Source organism: Drosophila tropicalis, unplaced genomic scaffold (assembly GCF_018151085.1).
Source record: "Drosophila tropicalis isolate 14030-0801.00 unplaced genomic scaffold, ASM1815108v1 contig_878, whole genome shotgun sequence".
Lineage (NCBI taxonomy): Eukaryota > Metazoa > Arthropoda > Insecta > Diptera > Drosophilidae > Drosophila > Drosophila tropicalis.
This window is the reverse complement of record NW_027173374.1, coordinates 13,220,639-13,242,483: the sequence shown is the minus strand read 5'-3', so window position 1 is coordinate 13,242,483 and position 21,845 is coordinate 13,220,639. Positions and strand designations below refer to the sequence as shown.

Sequence of the window (21,845 nt, the reverse complement as noted above, 5' to 3'; positions counted from 1 at the left end):
TAAAAAGGTAAAATATATAATTTTCGACACTTTGACTAACCGTAAATATGTAAGTCTCTCTCGTTCATGCTGTTCTTTAGCTCAATGGAGATAGTTTTAGATATTCTAACAACATTTTTCATGTTTCATTTTTGAGTTATTTTCTTTAAAGATTTTTTTAATCCCACTGTTTTGGAAGAGAAAAACAGCTAAATGCATCCATTTGTTCGGTGAGTGTGTATGTATGTATGTGTGTTTTTTTGTGTGTATGTATAGTGTGTACGAGTTGTTTTCCTGTTTGTTTTTCCACGCACATTAAAATGTCGTTAAAGTTGGTGAAAATCAAATGTACGAAATTCTCCATGGAAAATTTATTGCAAACTGCCAGAAGCAACAACAAAAGCAACTGTAAGTAACAACAGCAACAACAACAAATCGCTTGCTCGACACAGTAAACGCGATTTTAACTCTTCGTTTGGGCGAACTCTCTCACCTCCAGCACACCATCTGGGGGCTTCTCCTCCTGCTCCTGTTCGTTAGTTGACTTGCGGTTTTGTTTTGCGGTAGCCAGGCACACCTCATCCTCGTTCTGCTTTCACCATGCTTGCACCTCATTTGCATGCAATTCATTTTCTTAAGTGCAATTTCCATTGTTTTTGTGTGTTTTTTTTTTTTGGCCCGCACCGTCTTTATTTTTGGTGGATTGGCTTTTGCTGCTCTTCTCGCTGCTGCCTGGGATGGGAAAGGAGGAGGAGATCTTTTGTTGGGAATTATATGGTTATTGCTGGTGCTGTTCGTTGTGTATTATTGCTCTGAAAGCAAAAATGAAAAAGATTCTTCTAAACATTTGAAATAAATATGCCCGAGTTGGATATAAATATATTCGCGCCCGAAAGTGACAAGTGCAAGTTTTGTTCGTTGAAGAACTTAGAGCCAATGAAAAGTTTTCAAACAGTAGTATGATATAAATTTTTGTACATATCCTGCCCCCTTGCCCCTCTCCGCGGTGTCATCATGCGCCCCTCTCAAAGAATTGCTGAAAATTTCATTTAAGTTGGACTTTGTTGAAAGCCAACTGATGATAGGAAGGTCGGAAGCGAAAACGAATGAGAGTGCGAGAGGGAGCGAAAGCAAGACTGACTTTCAAGCACGCTCCAGAAAATTATTTGTACTTTTCTAACATTTTTGTTTAATTAATTTTACAGAGAGTCAGGGTTCTTCAGCACTCTCCGCCCCTCGACGCTGCTTTCTTGGTGTTGTCCAAAGTTTATGACACTTTTGCCAGGGATTTCATGTCGACAACATTGACAAAATGTCAATGCTATTGCGAATCTTCTGGGGATAAGGAATGGGAATGGGAATGAAAATGGATGGGGGCTGGTACTCGAGCTGGAATAGGATGGGGTGGTGGGATGGAAGGAGGGCGCCATGAAGACGCTCCGCATAATTAGCCTCAAACTCTGACAATTTTCGGGCAAAGCATTTGCATGAATTAATTAGCAATCTTTTTGGTTAAAGTTTCTCAAGAAATTAGTGGGAACCAAAACTGACCAATTGCCGAAAGTACTTTGTGTAATTGAACAAACGACACTGAAGAAAGTGGCTTAAATCAATCTCAAGGCGAATCCAAATTTTTGTATAAATCTATACATACAAAAGGGCACTTCTCTTTGCTTTGGCTTTGAGGTTTGCCTTTTCATATTTTTTTCGTTATAGCGCTGCATTTTAATTAAAAGTACAAAACTGCCGCATGCATATTTATGAAAATGGTAGTGGATAGTAATGCCAGGCAGCACTAGCACCAGCAATAGCAGAGGCAGACAGGGGACGACACCAACACCTTGGATCTACCCTGGATACGTTATGTATCCCACCTGGTGGCCGTACGCCTAGTCAAAATTATATATGCGCATATTTTATGCACTTTTCCAACGCTGCTCACTTTTTTTGTTTTCCACTTTTTTTCCACTTTTGTTCCTACAACGACGTTTTGGTAGCTCTCTACACTATGCGAAAAGACACAAAAAACAAAAAATAGAAACGCAAAATCGCTTTGCGCCTGAAAGTATGCAGCGGAGCATGAAGCATGGAAAAGGGCGGCATACCGATGGCCCCTTTTTATCCCCCGCGACCACTTCAATAGCCTCTCAATCTGCTCATCTCATCGTGTATGTGTGTGTGTGTGTGATGCGTGTGTTTTGTTTGTTTGTTTGTTTGGCTGTGCGCTCGAGATGAAAAAGTTAAATTTGTTTCGTGTCAAAGCGCGCCGTCCGAGCTAAGACTAAACGCGTTCGACATTTTTGGCCAGAATTGAAAAAGCCAACACACAAAGTGTCTGTGACACACAGAGAGAGAGACAGAAAGAAAAATGCCATCACGCATTCGACTACTATCATCCATGATCTGGCGTCTCTTGCTGCTTCCCATGACGCTCATGCCATGATGATGGCTCCGCACATTGCTCATACGCCATGTTGACCAACAGTGGCAACAGTTTTGTGTTTTACTTTAAATTGCATAAATATGAGCATGCCATTGTATGTGTGCATATATACATACAAACATGCATACATAGTCGTGTATAGCCATGTGTATGTATCGCATATTTTGGCCGCAAAAGTGTGGCCTGACAGTTGCCCGTCGCTTTGGATGACACCTGCACTGCTCGCATTTTATTACATTCTACATAAATTCAAGGATATGCATAAATAAACCCACACACATGCACATAGTACATGCTTTGTTGTCACTTGACAAACGCATCGGAGCGTATAAACAAATGATATTCAATTTTTGTATAATATTTATGGTACCAACATAAATTTATAGCCAAATTATTAAATCGCCCTGTGGCCAAAAGCAAAAAGCAGAAAGCACTGGCTTTTTGTAAGCAAGCAGCGTGAAATAAGTCCCGGACCTTCGTAAATGTCTTTCAAAATCTCATTTAAGGGATTAATTTGTTTAAGCGCTGAGTCTAAGGCGATTTAACGGTCCAGCTCGAGGAAGTGTCAACAATATGATAAGGGAAGAAAATCACCAAGACACTGTGTTCATTATGCCAAAGCTAATGACAGCATGCAACAAATTTCGTATCATTCAAAATGGCATGCCAGGAAATTCATTTAAAATTAAATATTCTATTCTATTTTATTAAAAATTCGTTGGATTGTTGTCGTTAAAACTGATTAAGTGATTGAAATTGACAGTTCATTTGTTTACTACATCTTTTTGAAAAGAAAATGTAGAAAAGTAGTTGGCAAATGAACTTAAAGAAAAAAATCTGTTGTAGCACAGTGTAATTATAAAGGAAGCAGTTGCTGCAGATTCTACTGTGTGTCTAAGGTGTGATTTATTTTTGGGAAAATAGATAGCTTGCATATATGTATGTATGTACAAAAGACAAAATTGTATGCAAGCTGCAACAACACCAAGAACAAAGATGGCATCCTTTTTGGTTTTGCCAGAGGTTTGAGGGCACCGCAAGTTTTGCCAACGAACGGCTGCTACTGCTGCAGCCCAAAAACTTTGCCATTGTCAGTTGTCCTTGTCGGGCATATGATATTCTCCTTTTCTCTATGACATTTAATCTGTGCAACGCACTGCCACTGCCAAGAACTAGTTGACTTTATTGACCAGTTTTACTCGACTCGGCTTTGGTCTGCTGCGGCTTCGATGGGGCAGAAACTTGTAGCAATTTGTTACAGTACATCTTGCTTTGACTGCTACTTCTGCTGCTGCTTGACTTGGCTTTGATAGAGTTTGCGTAGTTAGATTTTGCAATTGTCCCAGGTACCTTTCTTTACATTGCATCTGAATGCAATGAGGCAAAAATTCATGCAAGAATCTTTAATAATTATGCCAAATGAAAGTTTTACACTTTTAGCTGGAATTGACCTGGTTTCTAGTGTTGATGTTTGTGCATTTAAGCATTGTTGGCCGGATGAGTCCGGTGTGTACGGGTACTTAGTAAGCATATCCGTTTTGGTTTTATTTCCGTTCGTGTTGCCTCTGGTTGCTGGTGTTGTTAAAGTTTGCTGATATATGCATACAAATCCAATTGCAATTTGATGCACAAACAAATTCCAACTAGCCACCTGACCAATCCGATTGCTACAAACTTTACAGAGGCACCGAATGTTCCTGCCGCTTATTCCCCATTCGTTTGCATTCAAATTGGGATATCCATTTGTAAGGTACTAACAGTTTTTAGCCAGTCTCTCAGTCGATTCTATGGTCTAATACATGCGGCTGTTAATAATTTATCTATAGTATGTATACTAATCTTAAAAAACTTAATCTTAGTTTCTTAAACCTCTTGAATATGACTTTTATAGTGCAAAGATTGTTTACTTTTTTCTTGATTAGCTTAATTTTGTTGCCAATTCACTAAATGGTTAAACTTCTTATTAACCCCCAAGGGCAATACTCTAATGGGGAATCAGTGGAGCCAGTGAAGCAAAGTGATTTGAGTTTTGAAGTTCTGCAAAGTTTGGCTAGCTAAATTAAGTTTTTTTTTCTCATCTACTTTCCATGTGGGGGTCAACGTTAATTGCCTGCAACGTCTTGGAGAAGCTCATTTCCGTTGCTGCTGCTGCTGCGGCGAGTGCCACTGCCACAATTAAAATGTTAATCATGGCGACATTGCGCTGCCAGCTGCAGGTGCATTATGGTTGTGCTACCAAGGAAATTGCAGAAATTTAGCCAGAAGTTTGGTTTGAGTTGATAGTCTGAAAAAGGCAAATCAAATTTCACAATTAAGTGAAAATTTAAAATGAAAATTCTGTGAATGCTGATGCTTAAGCCAAAGTCAAAGCAAATATTGGATGTGGCGGCGGCACACTAGCTAAATAAGTGCATACCCGGCCTGATTTTAGCCATGACCTCGTCGCATTTGCTCGGATGCAATTTTAATATAGCTAGCAAAATGAGCAAATGCCAGGCGTGGCAAAGAGATGCCAAGATGAAAATGGGAAAGCGGGTGGAAAGATGGTGCTGGGAGGAGGCGTAGGAGTGCTGGGCAAACAAAGAGCCGCTGAATTGTTTCGTGCATTCATTTTGAGTCATTTTTCGGCAAAGAGTTTCTCCTAATGCACAGCCAAGTGCAGCTGCGACCAAAAAAAGAGGATGCGGTTGCCATCAGTGTGTTTGTGTGTGTGTGTGTGTGTTGCTGAAGGGTGTTTTACTTTTTGGGGCGTATGCGCAACTTATGAAGATTGCCGGCTGCCGTTGCTGATGTTGCGCGCATTTCGCCTAAAAATGTCAAGTCACAAGTGTTGAATTCACACTTGACAAAGCAGCAGCAGCGGCCCGGGGGCGTGTTGGTTGCAAGAATGCCAGCGCCAACGCCAACACCAACACCAACACCAATGCCAACTCGCACACAGACACATTGCAACTGACAGTTTTCATTAAAATGTTATCAAAAACGCAGTTTCCGCTTGCAGACCGCAAATGCGCCAGGCTGCTAGCGAAGAAGCATAAGAAGACGACGATGTAACTTAAATGACAGTGGAACACTAATAACAACGGATGTGAGGAACTGCGGAGGCGAAGGAGTAACTCATGGGAGTAACATGTGGCAGCGACTAATCTCAGTCTCAGTTGCAGTCTCTCTTTCCGTCTGTCTGTCTGTCGAGTGGCCTGTTTATTAATTGCAAGGAATTTTGTGGGTAGCAAAAATATTTCAAGTCATTTTCTACTTGCATCTTATGGCAACTTTTGCTAAATTCACCATAAATCAATCAATTTTCAAGCGTCAACCACTTGTTTAAAATTTTAACTCAGGTGCAACCATCTCATACATGTGAAGATGCATTTGCTGATGGAAGCATCTTTCCATCACCCTCTCCCTTCCTCTTGCTCTACTCCACTAGGTGCATCAAGTTACAAGTATCCAACCACATAGGGCTAAAAAGTTTACAAGAAAACCGCACACACACACACACACACACACAAACACTGAAACTCTGCTTAGATAATAATTTATTTAGCGTAAAATTAAAATGAATGCAAATTTTGGTAGCGTGGCAAAAAGTTTTTGATTAAAGTGAAAATGAAACTCGGCTAAGTTTTTGCTGGTAAATAGTCGAAGAGGAGAGGAAACAAGAGAGAGAGAGAGAGAGGCGGATAGAGTGAGAGAGATTCTAGGTGTTCGGTGTACAATGTGAACTTTACTCCATGTACGCTGCTCGGTGTTTTATGTTATTCCAGGTGGGTCCTGGATGTAGTGTTGGATAGTTTCAGTTACCTTTACCACCTTTTCCCTCTGTCTTTCATTCTATGCTGTCTTCCTGTCAATTTTCATGGCAGTCGTCGTTGTAGTCGTTGTTGTTGTTGCAGTTGGTGGTGTCTGCTGCCAACATGAAATTTATTGTGCGCAAATTTTTGTGCCTTCTGCTGCAAAATTTCGTTGTGTGTGTTGTGTACACGAAAGATGTAGTAGATTTCTGTATCTGTAACTTTGCCCTTTAAGGAAAAAGGTATCATCATTTATTATTTCATCTGTCGAAGCAAATAGAAATCAAAATTAACTGAAAGAGTAAGTGGTTCTAACTTGAGAGCATTTACCATCCACAGGCCTAAGTCACTTCACTTTAAGTAACTCTAAATATCAATAGAAAACCGCTGAAATTGTTGACATTTCTCATGTCATTCTCTTGCTTATTACAGAGTATCTTATAGTTGGCATATTGCTTTTACATAAGTTCTTTATTTTCTTTTTTGGGTACTGGCATTGTGTGGGTAAAGTTTCATTGACTTTATGTTGCTCATTATTTGAAGTTTTTGATAGCAGAGGCAAATCAAAATAGAAATGAACAAAATCAGAAAACAGAGGAATATGAAAAAGCAAAAATAATGAAAACGGAAAGAGAAAGAAACAGAACATTTCAGCTGTAAAAAAGCTAGAAACAGATTTGACAGTCCGAGCTTAAATGGAACAATTGCTAACTTTTCTAATTGGCATTTTTCCGCAATGATTGCAGTTCAACACGCTGCGATAAAAGCTTATCGAATTATGCTTTTGGCAAATGTTAAAATGGTAGCAAAAACTAACAAACAATTATGCGAGGGCGCAATGTGGAATGGTTGTGGGGAGGGTAAAGGGAGGAGATTGCCGGTTTACGTTATGTGCGGAGTCATGTCAACGGCCAGCCAAGCAGAACTGCGAACGAACAACGGACAGGGACAACGAGAGAGAGAGAGAGAGAAGAGAGTTTCCGGCAAAAAGTTGCTGGAAAAAAACCAGGGATTTGTGTATGGAAAAAATTGTACAAGCCATTAACAAAAATGTTGCGCCTCGGCATATGCCACATAAAATTCGCTCGGCAGCCAGAAGCAGACTCAGAAGTCGTTGCTGGCTTCAGCGTTGGAGTCGAATGCCAAAAATGGTGCACTGGTTGCGATCTTGGCGCCATTGCGTCCGATTTTCCCTTTCATTTTTTTCTTCTTTTTGGTGGGTGAGAGAGGAAACGCAGCCGGAAGCAGGAAAAGCAAACAAGAAAATGTTGTTGAAGGCAATACAGGGCAGAAAAAAAAGTAAGGGGGGCAAAAAAACAGAAATAACTGAACAACAACTAAAAAAATGAAGAAGCGGAATTGCGATACGAAAAGGCATGTAGGAAACAACAGCAGCGGGCAGCGGGTGGAGTAGCTCCAGCAAGGGCGCTTGCGCCTGTCGAGGAAAATGATAAATTTAAACGCAGTGACATGACAAATCGCCGCTCATTTGTATTAATCAGACCGAACACAAAAAAGAAAACTCGCCACATGGATGAAGGCAGAATGGAACTGTGGGAGAATTAAGCCAACCCTTTGGCAGCTGACGCCCCAATCAACCCCCACTCCACTCCACTCCCTTCCACACTCTTACTTGTTGTTGATGTTGCAATTATTGTTTTATGGCTTGCCGGTTTTAGTTGTTAGCTGCAGCAGCAGCTAAGCTTCCCACTTAAGTGAATTGGCAGTCTCTGCCCAGCTTGGGCGCCATTTTTTCTTCTCTTTGGGTTGAGGCTAAAGGTTAAGACTGCGCTTGTGTGTGTGTGTGTGAGTGAGTGAGTGTTGTGCTCCAGTAATTTTCAACATTTGCATTGCACTATGTAATAATTTTCAGCAAAGTTAATTTTGCGAGAAATTAAAATTCTTCTGCAACTGGCAAGAGTAAATACATATATCTGGAATTGTATCTTGAGCTGCAGGCGAGTGTTCATTATGTGAGTAGAGCATTTGCTGTTGAGTGATATATACTTCAACTTGCTGGCTGAGATCTGGGAGGGTGCGTTATGTCCATTCTTGGTTCTCTTCTTCTGTTATCTTCGTACTGTCAGCATGTGTCAATTTAATAAATATACAGAAACAAGAACAATGATGATGAAGTGCCAGTGCCTCAGAACGAGGCAGCCACAAATACACACACAGACACACATCACACAAAAGCCATACGAATGACAGACAGACAGATAGACAGTCGTACAGGCTGGCAGGACGAACGTGCCGCATAAAGATGTTGGCAAAGGAACTGAGTCGCAACTTCAAAAATGAAATGAAATAATTCCGAAAACATGAACTGAAAACATAATCGAACAAGTGTCAAGTGAAGCGAGGAGCCCAAGCATCGAAGTCATTCGTTAAAGTCCTTACGTATGGTGCCAGGACATACGAAAATATACTGACTCTGCGCCGCGCCGCGCTGCCCTGAACTGAGCTGCTGGCACATTGACACAATCAGACATTGCGAAAAAGTAATATTTGTGATTAATTTGGTTTCCATTTTGGTTGGTTGGGTAACGCGTGCAGCCAAATATTACGCACACTCGCTGCCAGCCATAACAACAATATCAAGAATACAATGCGAACCGGAGGCCGGATCAAATGGTTGGAACTAGAAGCTGGTGTTAGAAATGGGAAAGGGAAGCGACATTCGCCATCATCTATTGGCCAATGTGAACGTGAGCTGTCAACAACTTTGCTGTGGCTCTCATTGTTGTCGCTGTTGCTGCTCCATTGCGGACTTTATCAAAATCTTTGGTCTGCCCTTTCCTACCCATTCCATTTCCATCCATTGTTTACTTTCGCTTCACTAGCGAAATTAAATCGATTTGGTTTTACTCTGACTTTCCTGAAATTGTGCGTGGCGACAATGGTCAAAATGCAGCTGCCACAACAAAAAAAAAAAAAAAAAGAAATCCTTAAAGTAACTTTATCCAAAGCGGCTTTAAGGTGCTTTACTCTTTTGCTCTCAGTGGCACTTTCTCATTTCTTCTTGGACAGCAAATTAAATCCGGTCAAAGTCGCCAAGTTTTGATAAATTTGCTTACCATGCCAACTTAATGAAGAGTTTGTCAGTTTAGTTTAGTTTCTGTGTTTTTTTTATCCATCTTTCGTTTTTTTTTTTTGTGTTGGCTTTGCTTTCCTTTCAGTTGGTGACAAACGGTTGCTGGGCCACAAGACCAAGGCATAAACTAAGTAAAAGTCAACAGCCATAAGTAGCGCCAAGAAGTATGCAGCAGAAGCGGCAGCAGCTTAACAAGCAACTAAAACAGCAAATCAGTGAACAATGTGAAAAGAGATGGAAAAACGACTTTGCCTTGCTAAGAAAACTGATGGAGGGGGTGGTGGGAATGCCTCAGGGGTAGGGTAAATGTGAAAATGCAGTCGAAACTAAAAAGGATTTTCAACTATCAACCAATCTTCCTTAAGACCATTGCCTAGACCATTGCAGACGGCAACACAAAAAAAAAAAGAAGCAAACTCGTTGCTATAATTCGTTAAGACTGAATTGAGTGACCCTTCTCTGATAAGGCCAACGGGGGGAATTTTAATTGCAGTCAGACAAAATACTGCATACAAAACAGAGCTAATAAATTTAAGTAGAAAAACACAGAGGCATAAACACACAAATGAGATTAACACAAATAAAGATAAACAAAGAAAAGCACAGAGTTTTCTTGAGAACTTAAAGAAGACTTTGAAATCAAATCATTATCTTTTCTACCCTTTAAAGACATTTTTCTGTTTTTAGTTTCTAGATTCTTATTCGAGGTTTACATAAAATGAAAGGATTTGAAAGAAAACGTTAAACATAAAAACTAAAAGGATACCAAAGTATCAACGGTCAAAACCTATACTGAACCATCTTACTACACCATTCTATTAGTTTGGCTTAGGGCAAGTGATTTCCTTTTATTTTTCACATAATTATTGTAATTTAAATTAAAGGTCGGCTGCAGTTTTTCTCATTTATTTTACTTGAGGGCAAAAAGCAAATCAAACATGAAATGGTTCAGTGAACAAATACATTGCCCGCATTTATTATAATTTGCTGTCATAACAATTTATGTATAGATACTGAAATCAATGATTTTTATTTTGTTATTCAAATTTCGGTGAGTTGAGCCGTCAAAAATTATCACAAGCATTGGTGCCATTAAAAGATAACATAGTGTTGCAGATATATGTAAAGGTGTGTGTGTATGTATGTATGTATATTTATAGGCAAATTGGCAGAGATGACTTTTAATGCCTGTGGTAATTCTCATGACATTCAATTGCATTAAAATACATCGAAAAAAAGGGCACCATAGCACCAGTTCATACCACTTTTCGGAAAGCGTTGGGACAGAAAAATATTTAATTTTAATTAAAGTGCCATTGCGTCATAGCCGCCGTTGGCATTTAGAGTAGACCACAGCAGCAGCGGCAGCGGCAGCTACCGGAGTTGGAACAGAAACAGGAGCTGGAGGAGTAGTGGGCAACCATAATTTACATATTTTTATATTAAAGTGTTCGAGCGCGTTGATGTTGTTGGCACAGTGGCGCAAAAGGAACCAAGGGAGGTCTGCACAAAGTGCAATCCTGGCTCTGTGTCTATATATCTGTGTGGTGTGTGTTGTATGTGTGTGTATGTGTGTGTGTGTGTCTGGGTCTGGGTCTGTGTTCGTTCGTGTCAAGCCCCAGCGACCACTTGTGAGCTCACCTAAGCGACAGACCAGCCGTCAAGCGATGTCAGGCGACTGCCATTTAAATTCTGCGCACCGCAAAAGCGAAAAAAAAAGTTTCAAATACTTTTCGCCACATGTGGACACTTGACGCTCTGTGGCATCTCGTGCGGAGTGCAACGACTTCTCGGTGTTACCCAAAACAATTCAGGGTGAATTATTTTGAACTGAGCGACGCCTGGATGTATGCAACGAATTTTTTTCTTGCGCAAATTCGCTCATTTGTGACTTTGGCGCCCACCGAGGCGAATGCCTTTCGGCAGTGTGGGGCCAAGTGAACGGGCCGTAGTAAAAGTTGATTAAATTTACCAACCAACCAGCCAACCAACCAGCAGAGCCGTGCTATGTCATATGACAGCCTAATCTCAGGCCGGGGCCAACGTACGACGACTTCATCGCACTTAGTTAAATGAGAAAGGCCAAACAAATGAGCAAAAATGTTGTACCTAGCTTCCTGTTCTATGTTGAAAGTGGTGAATGCCACGTATGGAGCAGCCGACAGTCGACCGGAGGGACAGGGATATGAACGCTTGTCTGCCCTGCAGGTGGAAAGCACTTAACAGGCCCCATCCTCTCAACAAAGAGATGCACAAAAAAAAAAAAAGGAAAAAGAAAAAATGCAAACGCTGAATGAATGAAGCCTGCAGGTTAAACAGTCGTTGCCAACAGTTACAACCAAAGTGGCGCATTGAGGGTTAGCCCTGTATCTACATACAAACATACACACATATTCATTTATATACGTATGTGTGTATATACATATTTGTTGTCATCGTCACCAGGCTCTTTACTTTTTCTCGCTGCCGATGCTGTTGTTGTTGTTGTTGTTGAGTTGTCCTTGTTGATTATGCCGCATAATAAAGTGAAATGCCACTCAGCTTTGGCATAGACAAGCATCATCTCTCCATCTCTATCATTCTCAATGAGCTTTGTTCTCGGGATTGTGTAGCCTTTGTACAACGGGGCAAGAACAAAAAGACAAACAAACAATTTGTGCTGTACATGTGCAATTGGAGTGGGTCTACTATTTCTTGGCAACTATCATATCACTTTTTTGGTTAGCAACCAAAAACATTCCCATGCACGCTTTGAATATATTTCAACCACACCCCCTTTTTTAGATAGTAGAGAAATTTCATGCGGTTACCGTGTACCTTATGGGCCTACTTAGTCTCCCGAGTCTGGGGTTTGCTTGCTGGTGGTGGTGGTAGTGGTGGGTTGACTGTTGCAAAGTAAACAGAAACGTTTGCCAGTTTACCAGTCGTCGTAGACCCAGTCGAGCGCAACGGCGAGTCAAAAATTGTCGGCGTCGTTCCGTCCGTTCATATACCTCTCCTCCCTTGTGGCAGAATTGCCTCCTCCTTCTTCCCTTAACATTTTCGATGACGACGGCGCGCAAACGCAAAACGCACTCAGGCGTGAACTGGCGACGGCGACGCCAACACCCCCCTGGCATCACTCCCCACTTGATTCGCCTATCAATTGACTGAAATTTGTTTGTGAGGTTTACTTAACGCAAAGAGCTCATGGGCTTGGGCTTGTCGTCTAGCAAAGTTACCTTTTTGGTGCTTCATTTCGCCGAGTTTTAGATACATATTCAATTTTATGCTTGGCATGTGCCGCGAAGGTAAAGTTTGCTCAGATTCAGATTCTAGATTCCAGATTCCAGATCTGTGAGGCGGCAAACTTGCCCTGCTGATTACTTGACATATGTTGAAGCTGTTTGCTTTGTGCGGCGGCGTGTAAAACTGTTTTGGTTTTGCTCTGTCCCAGTCTGGTTGGTCTTGCCGCTTCTTTTGGGCTGCTGAAGGTTAATTTTTGGCATCGCCAAGATGGAGCATGGCACTCGTAAAGTGCTTTAACCTTCCCCACGCCGTCTCACACCCAATCTTCGGTCTTCGACTATGTATTCGTGGCTTGGCTTGGCGAAACTTGACAGCTGCGTGATAAATGAAGCGAATGAACGGCACAAAATGCAGCAGCGAGAAAATGGCAAACAAGCAACAAAATCCAGTGACCTATGCCAAGGGTCTCGACCAATCCCCAGCCCCCACCCCCAACCAAGTATTACAGTAAACCATGGAATTCTTTGCCCCCAAAAGTTTTGCAGCAAGTTTGTAACAAAATTTACTAATTTAATTTTTGCAATTTTGTTGAGTTTTTGCACTGTTGTTGTCGTGTTGCTTTGCATATGCACCCTCCGGAGTCTGCACTCACTTCCTAGACTAGATGTAGATCGCGACGTGCTGCACGTAGCGTGTCCTGAATACCGATGCCACCAAAATAAAGTACCTGGCAATGCTCTTTCGCTAGCGTTCTGTTGCTACTACTTCTGCTGCTGCTGCTTCTGCTTCTGCTGTTGTTATTGTTGTTGTTATTTTTGCCATCGTTGAAACTAATGTGCCATTATTAAGTTTTGAACTTTGTTGCCAGCATCGTGCATCCGCCAAACAGTAGCGGAGGCAGCAAGAACAACAGCGACATCGGCATCCTTTGCTTCATTGCTTATACATAGATGTTGTAAGTGTGAGTACACCTTGTTAGATCATTAAGAGTCCATTAGTCATTAAGTGTGCCATCGTCTGACGTTGCTGCCGCTGCTGGTGATGCTGCTGCGGCCTCGTCTTAGTTTTAAGCCCTTGCTGAGTGGCATTCTCGACAACTCTCTATGAAATTCCATTTGATTTTAATGGAAAATTTCGTTGGGTTATCAGGGCGCGTGGCATACTTCAAAATCTTGGCAGTTAATATACTTAGAGACACCTGCAAGCTTCCGTTCATGTGGAAGACACAGATAACCGTTTGTGTTTGCACATGTGACTTGTTATTCGGCTTATCGCGCATCAAAATTGGGTTAATATCATTCAAGCGAAGGGTTGGCGTTGCCTGTCAAAATCTTCAAAATGACCTCCGCTTAGTCTGAGACCCAGACCCAACGACGCGTCGTTTTACTCCCAAAAATATTAAAGTAGTTAATTAAATCGTTGTCTCTTTAACAACTGGGCGCGGAATCACTTGAGCGTAAAAACTAATTGTAGACCACAAATAGTAAAAACGAAACCGAAGAACAAAAACCATGTGAAGAGCCAAGACCAACATGAACATTTGGATTACTTAGACTGCGTAGACACTGTGTGTGACAAACGAACGGTTGACAAACCCAACGATGCGTTGTGTGTACAATTTTGTTAGACATATAATCACAAGATATCTCCAAGTTGGGTATATAACCTTACATTTGCATCGTTATGAACCATTGAAGCGTTAAAGTCTCCATGAGGGGGCAAGAAAGAGTTTTGGGATAGCAGAATTGAAGAACAATAACTCTAATTTTGGTTTTATCCACGACCTTTAAGAGTTTTCATTTAATTTGATGGCCTAATTAACTCCGTATCAGCGAGAGTAAGGGAATTTATTTAGCGGGCTAAGCGGTATCGACGTTCCAATTGGTTTACTTCAAGGTTTAAGCTAATGCCATCATAATATAAACTATTACTTTTTTAAGGATATATGTTGAGAGGCTTTGTTCCTCCAACTCAGTTCCATATGGTTTCTCATCTTTCGGTTGCTGCTGTCTATGCATGTTGCTTAGCTGAGTTAAGAACATGATGCCTGCAACATGGCTCAAACCAGTTTGAGTGATTTTCCGGTACACCCACGCAACATGGGCAAGAAAAAACGTAAACACAACATGTTGCAGAGTCGCGGCCGAGTGTGGTAACAAGTTTGAGTGCATTGGCGTAGGTCTTTCGGCTGGGTCGAGCCGACTCTCACACGAACTCAAAGCCGACATCCGAATCCGAAGTTAACGACTAGCCCAATGTTTCAGTTTCACTTCCATGTTCGTTGGAGAGCGTTCAGTTCATATCGGAATATCGTGCAGATCGAACGTTTGGCTCTGTGGCCCACGCGAGTTGCCCGTAAGCAGCTTAAAGATAAAGATATAACAAGAACCAGTGAATGAACGTGAACAGTGAATCCAAGTGATACCGTGACCAATACCATAACCCAATACTTGCATATTGTAGTAATCCAAAACCTGTGCAATTTCACATACGTATAGAATCGTATCGAATATTGAAAAAGGTATATAGCATTTGGATAAATGTAAAAAATTGTGAACCAGCTAAACAGAAATCACGTGTCCCTAAAATTGTGTTTATCCTTGCGCTCTTTTTTTTTGTTGTTGTTCTTGTCTACTTTTGGCAAACGCCCACCGAAGGAACTGGCTTTATTCGATTGCGGCAAGTGTGTTTGTTATTCTTGTCGTTTGTATTAGCCCATTATATTTGGATTTACCACCCCACCCCATTCTGGATTTTTTAACCCGAACAAGTGTATTAAATGTGCAAGTAGTAGAAGCAACGGCGGAAAATACTTTGACACACTTTTACTTCGTGCTAAATTCTGAACTTTCGGCTGCGTTGTGTCCTCGAAAAAAGTTCCAACAACTCTCCAGGAATAGCGACACAAGGGAGAAGGGGAATCGTCATATAATAGCAGCCGCAGCTGCAGGGGCAACATTGAAGGGGGGGAAGGCAACAGAATCTCAAGATTCCTGAAAAGAATTGTCGTCGTTCGCTTTTGGCTCATCAATAAAAATCTTCTTTATATTTTACGAGCCAAGGACTCAGAGTTTACTCCTTTCGTGACTTCGGCCAAGAAATGGCCAATATATTAAATGCGACAACGGATTAAACGGTTGGTTGCCCTTTTTATGTCCGCTTATATTTATGGACGATTATTTAAAAATTGCCATTGCCATTGCCTTTGCCATTGCCAGTGTTGCTATTTGGCTGTTGGCCCTCCTTGAAAGTTCTCACAAAGTGTTTGCCAGTTTGTCGTAGTCGTCCTCGTCGTCGGTCATGGCGCACATTTATGGCCTGTGAATGTTTTATAACTTTTGTTGAGTAGTGCACATCGCCATCATAATCATCATCATCAGCATCATCATCAATATTCCAGTTCTGGGAAGATACTTTAAAGACAAATATTTTTCAAGCCACCTTTAAGGATCTGCCCTCCGCCCCGAAGCTACACACTTATCTTTCTAGCCTGCCGATGGCAGCCACAGAATAAAATTTAATTAAGCTGGCGTTTTATTGTTTATAAATTCATGTTAATGATATTTTGCTGAAGGTTCGCTCCCTGCTGGTGCCCCAAAAAATATCTGCAATTAACTCAAATCGGGCGGCATGGAAATTCCTTTTGGCCAAAACTTGTGAAATTTTCCGCTAATTGTTTCGCGCCCGTCAACACTCTCAACCAAATGCCCAGATGAGAAGCAAAATTTTGTTGCCAGCTGTGTGTATGTATTTGTGTGTTTGTGTTTGTGTTTTTGGTGGGTTTGTGAAGAGAATTCGCTGCAGACTCCGCGCTAGGCGACGGCAAAGACGATTCCATTTTGTTTTGATATGCAAATGGCCTTAAATTCCACACTCGAATTGAAATGAAATTGCCTAAAAGTTTTGTTTTTCAAAGTTCTGCAGAGTCTGGTTACACACAAACACACACACACACACACACAGAAGGGGAGGCGCGGCACGTGCGGCATCGCAGTCATTTAATTTTAAATGCCAGCCATTTTTATTAATGGTTATTGCCGTGAGTGAAAAGTGGAAAAGCTTCCAAGAACCATCTTTAACAGCACAGAAAGGACGAAGGGAGTCACTGGGAGAACTCTGTAATAATCGAAAATTGTTTTGCCATAATATAGAAAAATATTTCAATTTACTTTTGCTTGTTTTAAACTTTTTTAAGAATCATCTCAGTAAGATTTAGGGGAGAGAACGAAGAGGCTTTATTTTGTTTGATGAAGCAAAACAGAATTAAGTGGGGCCATCTGCCTTATCTTGTGAAGTGCTATGCAGGGGGTGCGGGGAATCTCATCTTTTATTTGAAAACTTACCCCACTCGCAATGTGATTCAAAATTGAATCACATTTGGCATCATCCATCTAAATATTCTAGACGACACTTTACGTTTGGTATTTTCAACGAATTTGCTAACATTTCGCGTTATCATAGAATGCCCTATACACACACACACATAAAGCAAAGATTCTGTGTGGGTATGTGGTGGTTGGTGTCTCTGTGTGTTTGCTCAAACATTTATATCAATTTCTTTATTCCTTTCGGTTTTGGGCTTGCATTTCTTTTTTTCGGGGTAGCCTGACTGGAAAGGAAAATTTATGTATGCGTTTTATGGCTACGTGGCTCGTAAATAAGAAAAATGCTGCAGCACCGCTAGGAATATCGGAGTTTTATCTATGCCTCCTTTATATTTGTATAGAAATGTGTGTGACTGCTGGTGCGCCTGCCGAAATGTGTGTGTGTTTGCACATGTGGTGCGGCAGCCAAGGCGCTAAAAATGGCCAAAAATCGAGAAAGAATATCTCACTCGATATTCTCTACTTTGCATACTATCAGGGTCGGATTGACTAAGTTTACAAAGCTGGCTTAAGGGGCCCGTATATGCGTATGGTAAGCGAAACTCGTTAGCTCCTGGAATAAAAGTCAGTATCTAAATGATGAAATTTCAAATATATATAACTGATAATCTTATAACATATAACAAATTTAACTCTTTTGTCTGTTGGTAGTCCCCAGTTTCACTTTAAATCAATCTGTTGGCCTTCATGACAGCCATTAGATCTTCTCGACCCACTTTTCCATCGCCATCGAAATCGGCTGTACGAATCAGCTCGTGCAGTTCATTATCGGTTATTTTTATATCCAACTCCTTGGCAACGCGTTTGAAATCATCAAATGATATTGATCCAGTGCAGTCAGCGTCAAAATATGAAAAGGACTTCATGAAAACATTCAGAACACCCATTTCGGACATTTTCAAACTCATAAATTGAAAGAAATCCTGATAAGATAAAAGCCCGGTCTTCTCCTTGTCAACTTGTTCTACCAAGTCACGCAAATCATCCGTGGCGCAATCAATATCCAAATAGTACAAGGCCAGACGCAGCTTCTTAAACTCAATGAAACCAGTGCGCTTGGGATCGAATATATCGAATGCCTTCTTTATGTCAGTTTCCTGTTCCGTCGTTAGATTGAATGTGAGTAGCTTCTTTGGGTTATCCATTTTTGTGACTTTCCTTAAAAATATAACAATATATTGAAAATTATACGAATTTTTCTTTACTTAATACGATGTTATCATTCGAGTTGATGTTTTAATACTGAGTATATATATTCTTATTCAGTATTGTAGTTATTGACAGCTTTGAAATGTATTTGACACTCCAAAGTCTCGACCTACTAGATATGCCATATCGTTAATGCTTAAATAGAAGAGATTGTTTTGGGAAATGGCCCCAAACTCATGTGTCCGCTCCTGCCTGTATATATACATATTTAAGAACTCTCTCATTCTTGAAACTACAAAATCCAATCAACATTTTCCAGGCTATTCAATCTCATGCAATGTTGATTTTTCCCTGCGACAAACAGAAAATGGCAAGATGAAAATTATTTCACAGTTCTAAGCTTTTTGAGCGAAATTAAATTTTGCAAATGCAAGCAGCTAGAATTTTTGATAGGACTTTTAATATTTAGATTTGTTTATTTAATTTAATGTGTTTTTAAGATTGCTTTGCCAAGACAGGTGTCTTGTTTTGGAATTGTTAAGAGATTACAACTAATTGAATTACAGGAAGAAATCACAAAGATTTAAGCCATAAATTGGTTTTCCATTGATGCCACAAAAAAGAACTTTGAGTTGTTGTTTGCCTTCGTTAGTTGAACCGTTTAGTTTTGCAAACACATGGCTTTTGCTGGGCGGTGAGTAAGAACAAAATGATGTAAGAAGAGGCAAATATCATAAAAAAAAAACAAAACAACAAAGAAAGAAGTGCGAAATTTTGTATTTTCAAAGCAAGAGGCAAAGTAAAATGGCAAAAGCAATGCCCGATCTGAGCCCAGTTCGTTAAACTCGACCGTTTATGATTTTATACAACACATTGCCTTTTGTGTACTGTTGCTGGTTGTTGTTGAAACAAGCCAAGCAGAACGTCGAATTGCCTGCATTGGTGGCGCAAGTTTAGAAAACTGAAATTGTACCACACCATGTATTTGCCGACCATTCAAACCACCTAGCCAGCAAACAAAAACTCAAACAAACCTAAGTAACAAGCAGCATGGACTGAATGTTGCATCAGCAACCTGAACAAACAACACAACACACTGCAATCCTCCCCAAAAAAAACGACTGAAAACCTTTTGTTGAAACAAGTAAATTTAAATATTAAACCAGAATTGGCCAACTGAGGCATAGAGCACAGAAGTTAGTTATCAAAGTACCAACCCCAATGACCGGAAACGGAAATGTGTCTGCCTGTCTGTCTGTTCCTTCTTCTGAATGTCTAGTTCTAACTGTCTTTTGTTTTGCCTGAGATAGTCGATGAATGGTCTGCCATGCAATTGCCGCAAATTATTTATAAGTCCAGTTCCACATTATTGTCCCGCTTTTTAACTTGTAGAGTCCTTGACTTGATTCTATTGAAACGCCATGGCAATTACTGACCGTTCTTTCCATTTTCCGCGAATTTCGAATCAATCAATTAGCTTCGTTTCACTCTCTCTCTCTGTCTCTGCCTTTAAACGCGGTCAGAGCTTTTCTTTGAATAATTTCCCCCTCTATTCCTCCCCTATTAGGCACGCATGCAAAATGCATCAATGCATTTTGCTTTCGTGGAAATCGTTGCAATTAAATGGTATTTTCTAGTGTCCTCCTCCGCCTCCGCATCGATAGCTCCATTTGCAATCAGAGCATTTGCATACGGTCTGGCAGTTGCAATTCGACTAATAAGCTGCTATAAAATCGAGTAATTGGAAATTCAAAACTGGCAAATAATAAGAAATAAAAACAATCAAATGCGGATTCGAATAACAGAGAGAAAATGCAGGGGGAAAAAAGTAAGAACAAAAGCCAGTACCACATCGCCACCTGCCTTCGAATTTCCATATCATATTTTGTAAAACAAAAACAATTTTGCATATGGCAACCAACTTTTCATTCAACATAGTTGGTTTTTCATTTTTCGTTATTTTTTCCATGGTTTTTCAGTGTTTTTTTTTTTTTTTGTGTTTGTTGGTTAGAAATTTTTGCTGTGATGGGGCCAACAAGTTTTCATTTCTGGCAAATTAATTAAATGCACTCGACTGTGATTTATGCGATTGTAGTGGAGTATGGGGAACATTGGGTGGCTATGCTGTTAACCCCTAACGGGAAATCCTCTTTATACATCTAGAAATATTAGGGTGGTTCAATTGGGAAATTTTCCACAAGAGAATTGAAATGTTTTTAAGATTATTAGGAATCTAATTTCGGTATTTATTCGCTTCAAATTCTCGCTAAGAGATATTTTGAATGGGAAAGAAATAATTACAATTGGAAACTAGAGAAGGAAATAATTTGGAAATAGTCAAGTGGCATTATGCAGCTCCCTCTTGTTTTCTGCCCCTCAAAACGAGGCATTGATGAACCACCCTAAAGTATATATAAAACTGCGCCTGTGTGTGAGAGTGTGTTTAGGCAGATAAGCGTGGATTTCTTTTTTTTACGAGTACGAACATTAGTTGGCATCCAGAACCAGATACAGTAGCTGCAATTAGGCTACATTAGCGAAGGAACCAAAGTTCGGGGGAGGAGGGCGGAGACAGTATGTGAAGTGCACTGGGAATGATTTTGGTTCCCCCATTTAACACTCGACAGGCAGACAGGCAGACAGGCAGACAAGCAGGCTAAAAGCCAAAACCACTTAAAGATTAAGTTATTATTGAACGGGCGTTTGGCCATTAAATTCAAGTTATTATTTTTTTTCACTCAAATGTCTAATAATTTTGTACTTAAAAATTCATTAGATACAAATCGTATACCCATATCAAAGGCAACCACAATGGACCATGAAAAAGCCAAAATAATTTACTCACAATGCCAAACCAATAGCCAGGCCCTGGCACTGGCACTGGCACCAAGAAATACAACAGAGCTTAAGCCAAAATAAATGGTCTGGTCTCGCGCCTCAGCTGATTCAGCTGCCTTCTCACTAATTTGCACTAATTGATTTCTTTTTGGAGAGAAACTGATGCCCTTTCTTGGCTGGCATATCTTTTGTCTTTTGCCGGCCCCTCCCCCACCCGAGTGCCAAGGAATGGATGGCGGGATGGAGATGAAGCAAAGTGAAGCTTTAATTGAGCGTTGGTCGCTGTCAAATGTTTCCTTCGTTTGACATGCGTTGACAGTTTGTCTGGCATAGTTTTTGTTGTTTTTTCTTTCTCTCACTCGTTTTTTTCTCTTACGTTTCTTGAACAAATCGAAAACTAAACGCAGTCAAAGTCTCATTAGCTGATGACTTTGATGCGATACCAAAGCCACGCTCTGTCTCTCCTTCCCCTTCTCGTAGCTCTCTTTGTCTGTTGTTGTCTTCGACATCTCCAAACACTCTGATTGGGTTTTAATGCGTTTTGGCAGCGAGCATTGTTCGAGCACCAAAGTTTGATAGTTTGTCTGCCTGTCTGACTGTCTGTCTCGGTTCCCGAGACCGAGCATTATGCGTATACCATGGTATTATGTAGTTGTTGTCTCGTTTTTGGCCATTAACCAAATGATTTCACATAATGTTGTCTGAGGATCGGATAACAAGAGAAGCGACACTTTCACATTTTCTTGTTATGGGCAATTTGCTACGCACCGTGCAAAATGTGAGTGCATATCGAAGATGATTTCGATGATTGTTTGCTGCTTTCTCACTTAGCACGTGCTTCGAGCGGAAGCCTCCACTCAGCAAAAGCAAAACAAATTGAATAAAATTTGCATATATACATATGTATATGTATAAACCGCAATATCGACCACATA

General features: G+C 40.6%; 1 protein-coding gene across 1 annotated transcript in view; it reads left to right on the top strand.

Moving 5' to 3' along the window:
• The window catches only part of LOC137584269 (serine-rich adhesin for platelets), a 174,921-nt gene that overhangs the window by 65,981 nt on the left and 87,095 nt on the right, over window positions 1–21,845 (top strand). The gene's annotated exons all lie outside the window — the stretch shown is intronic.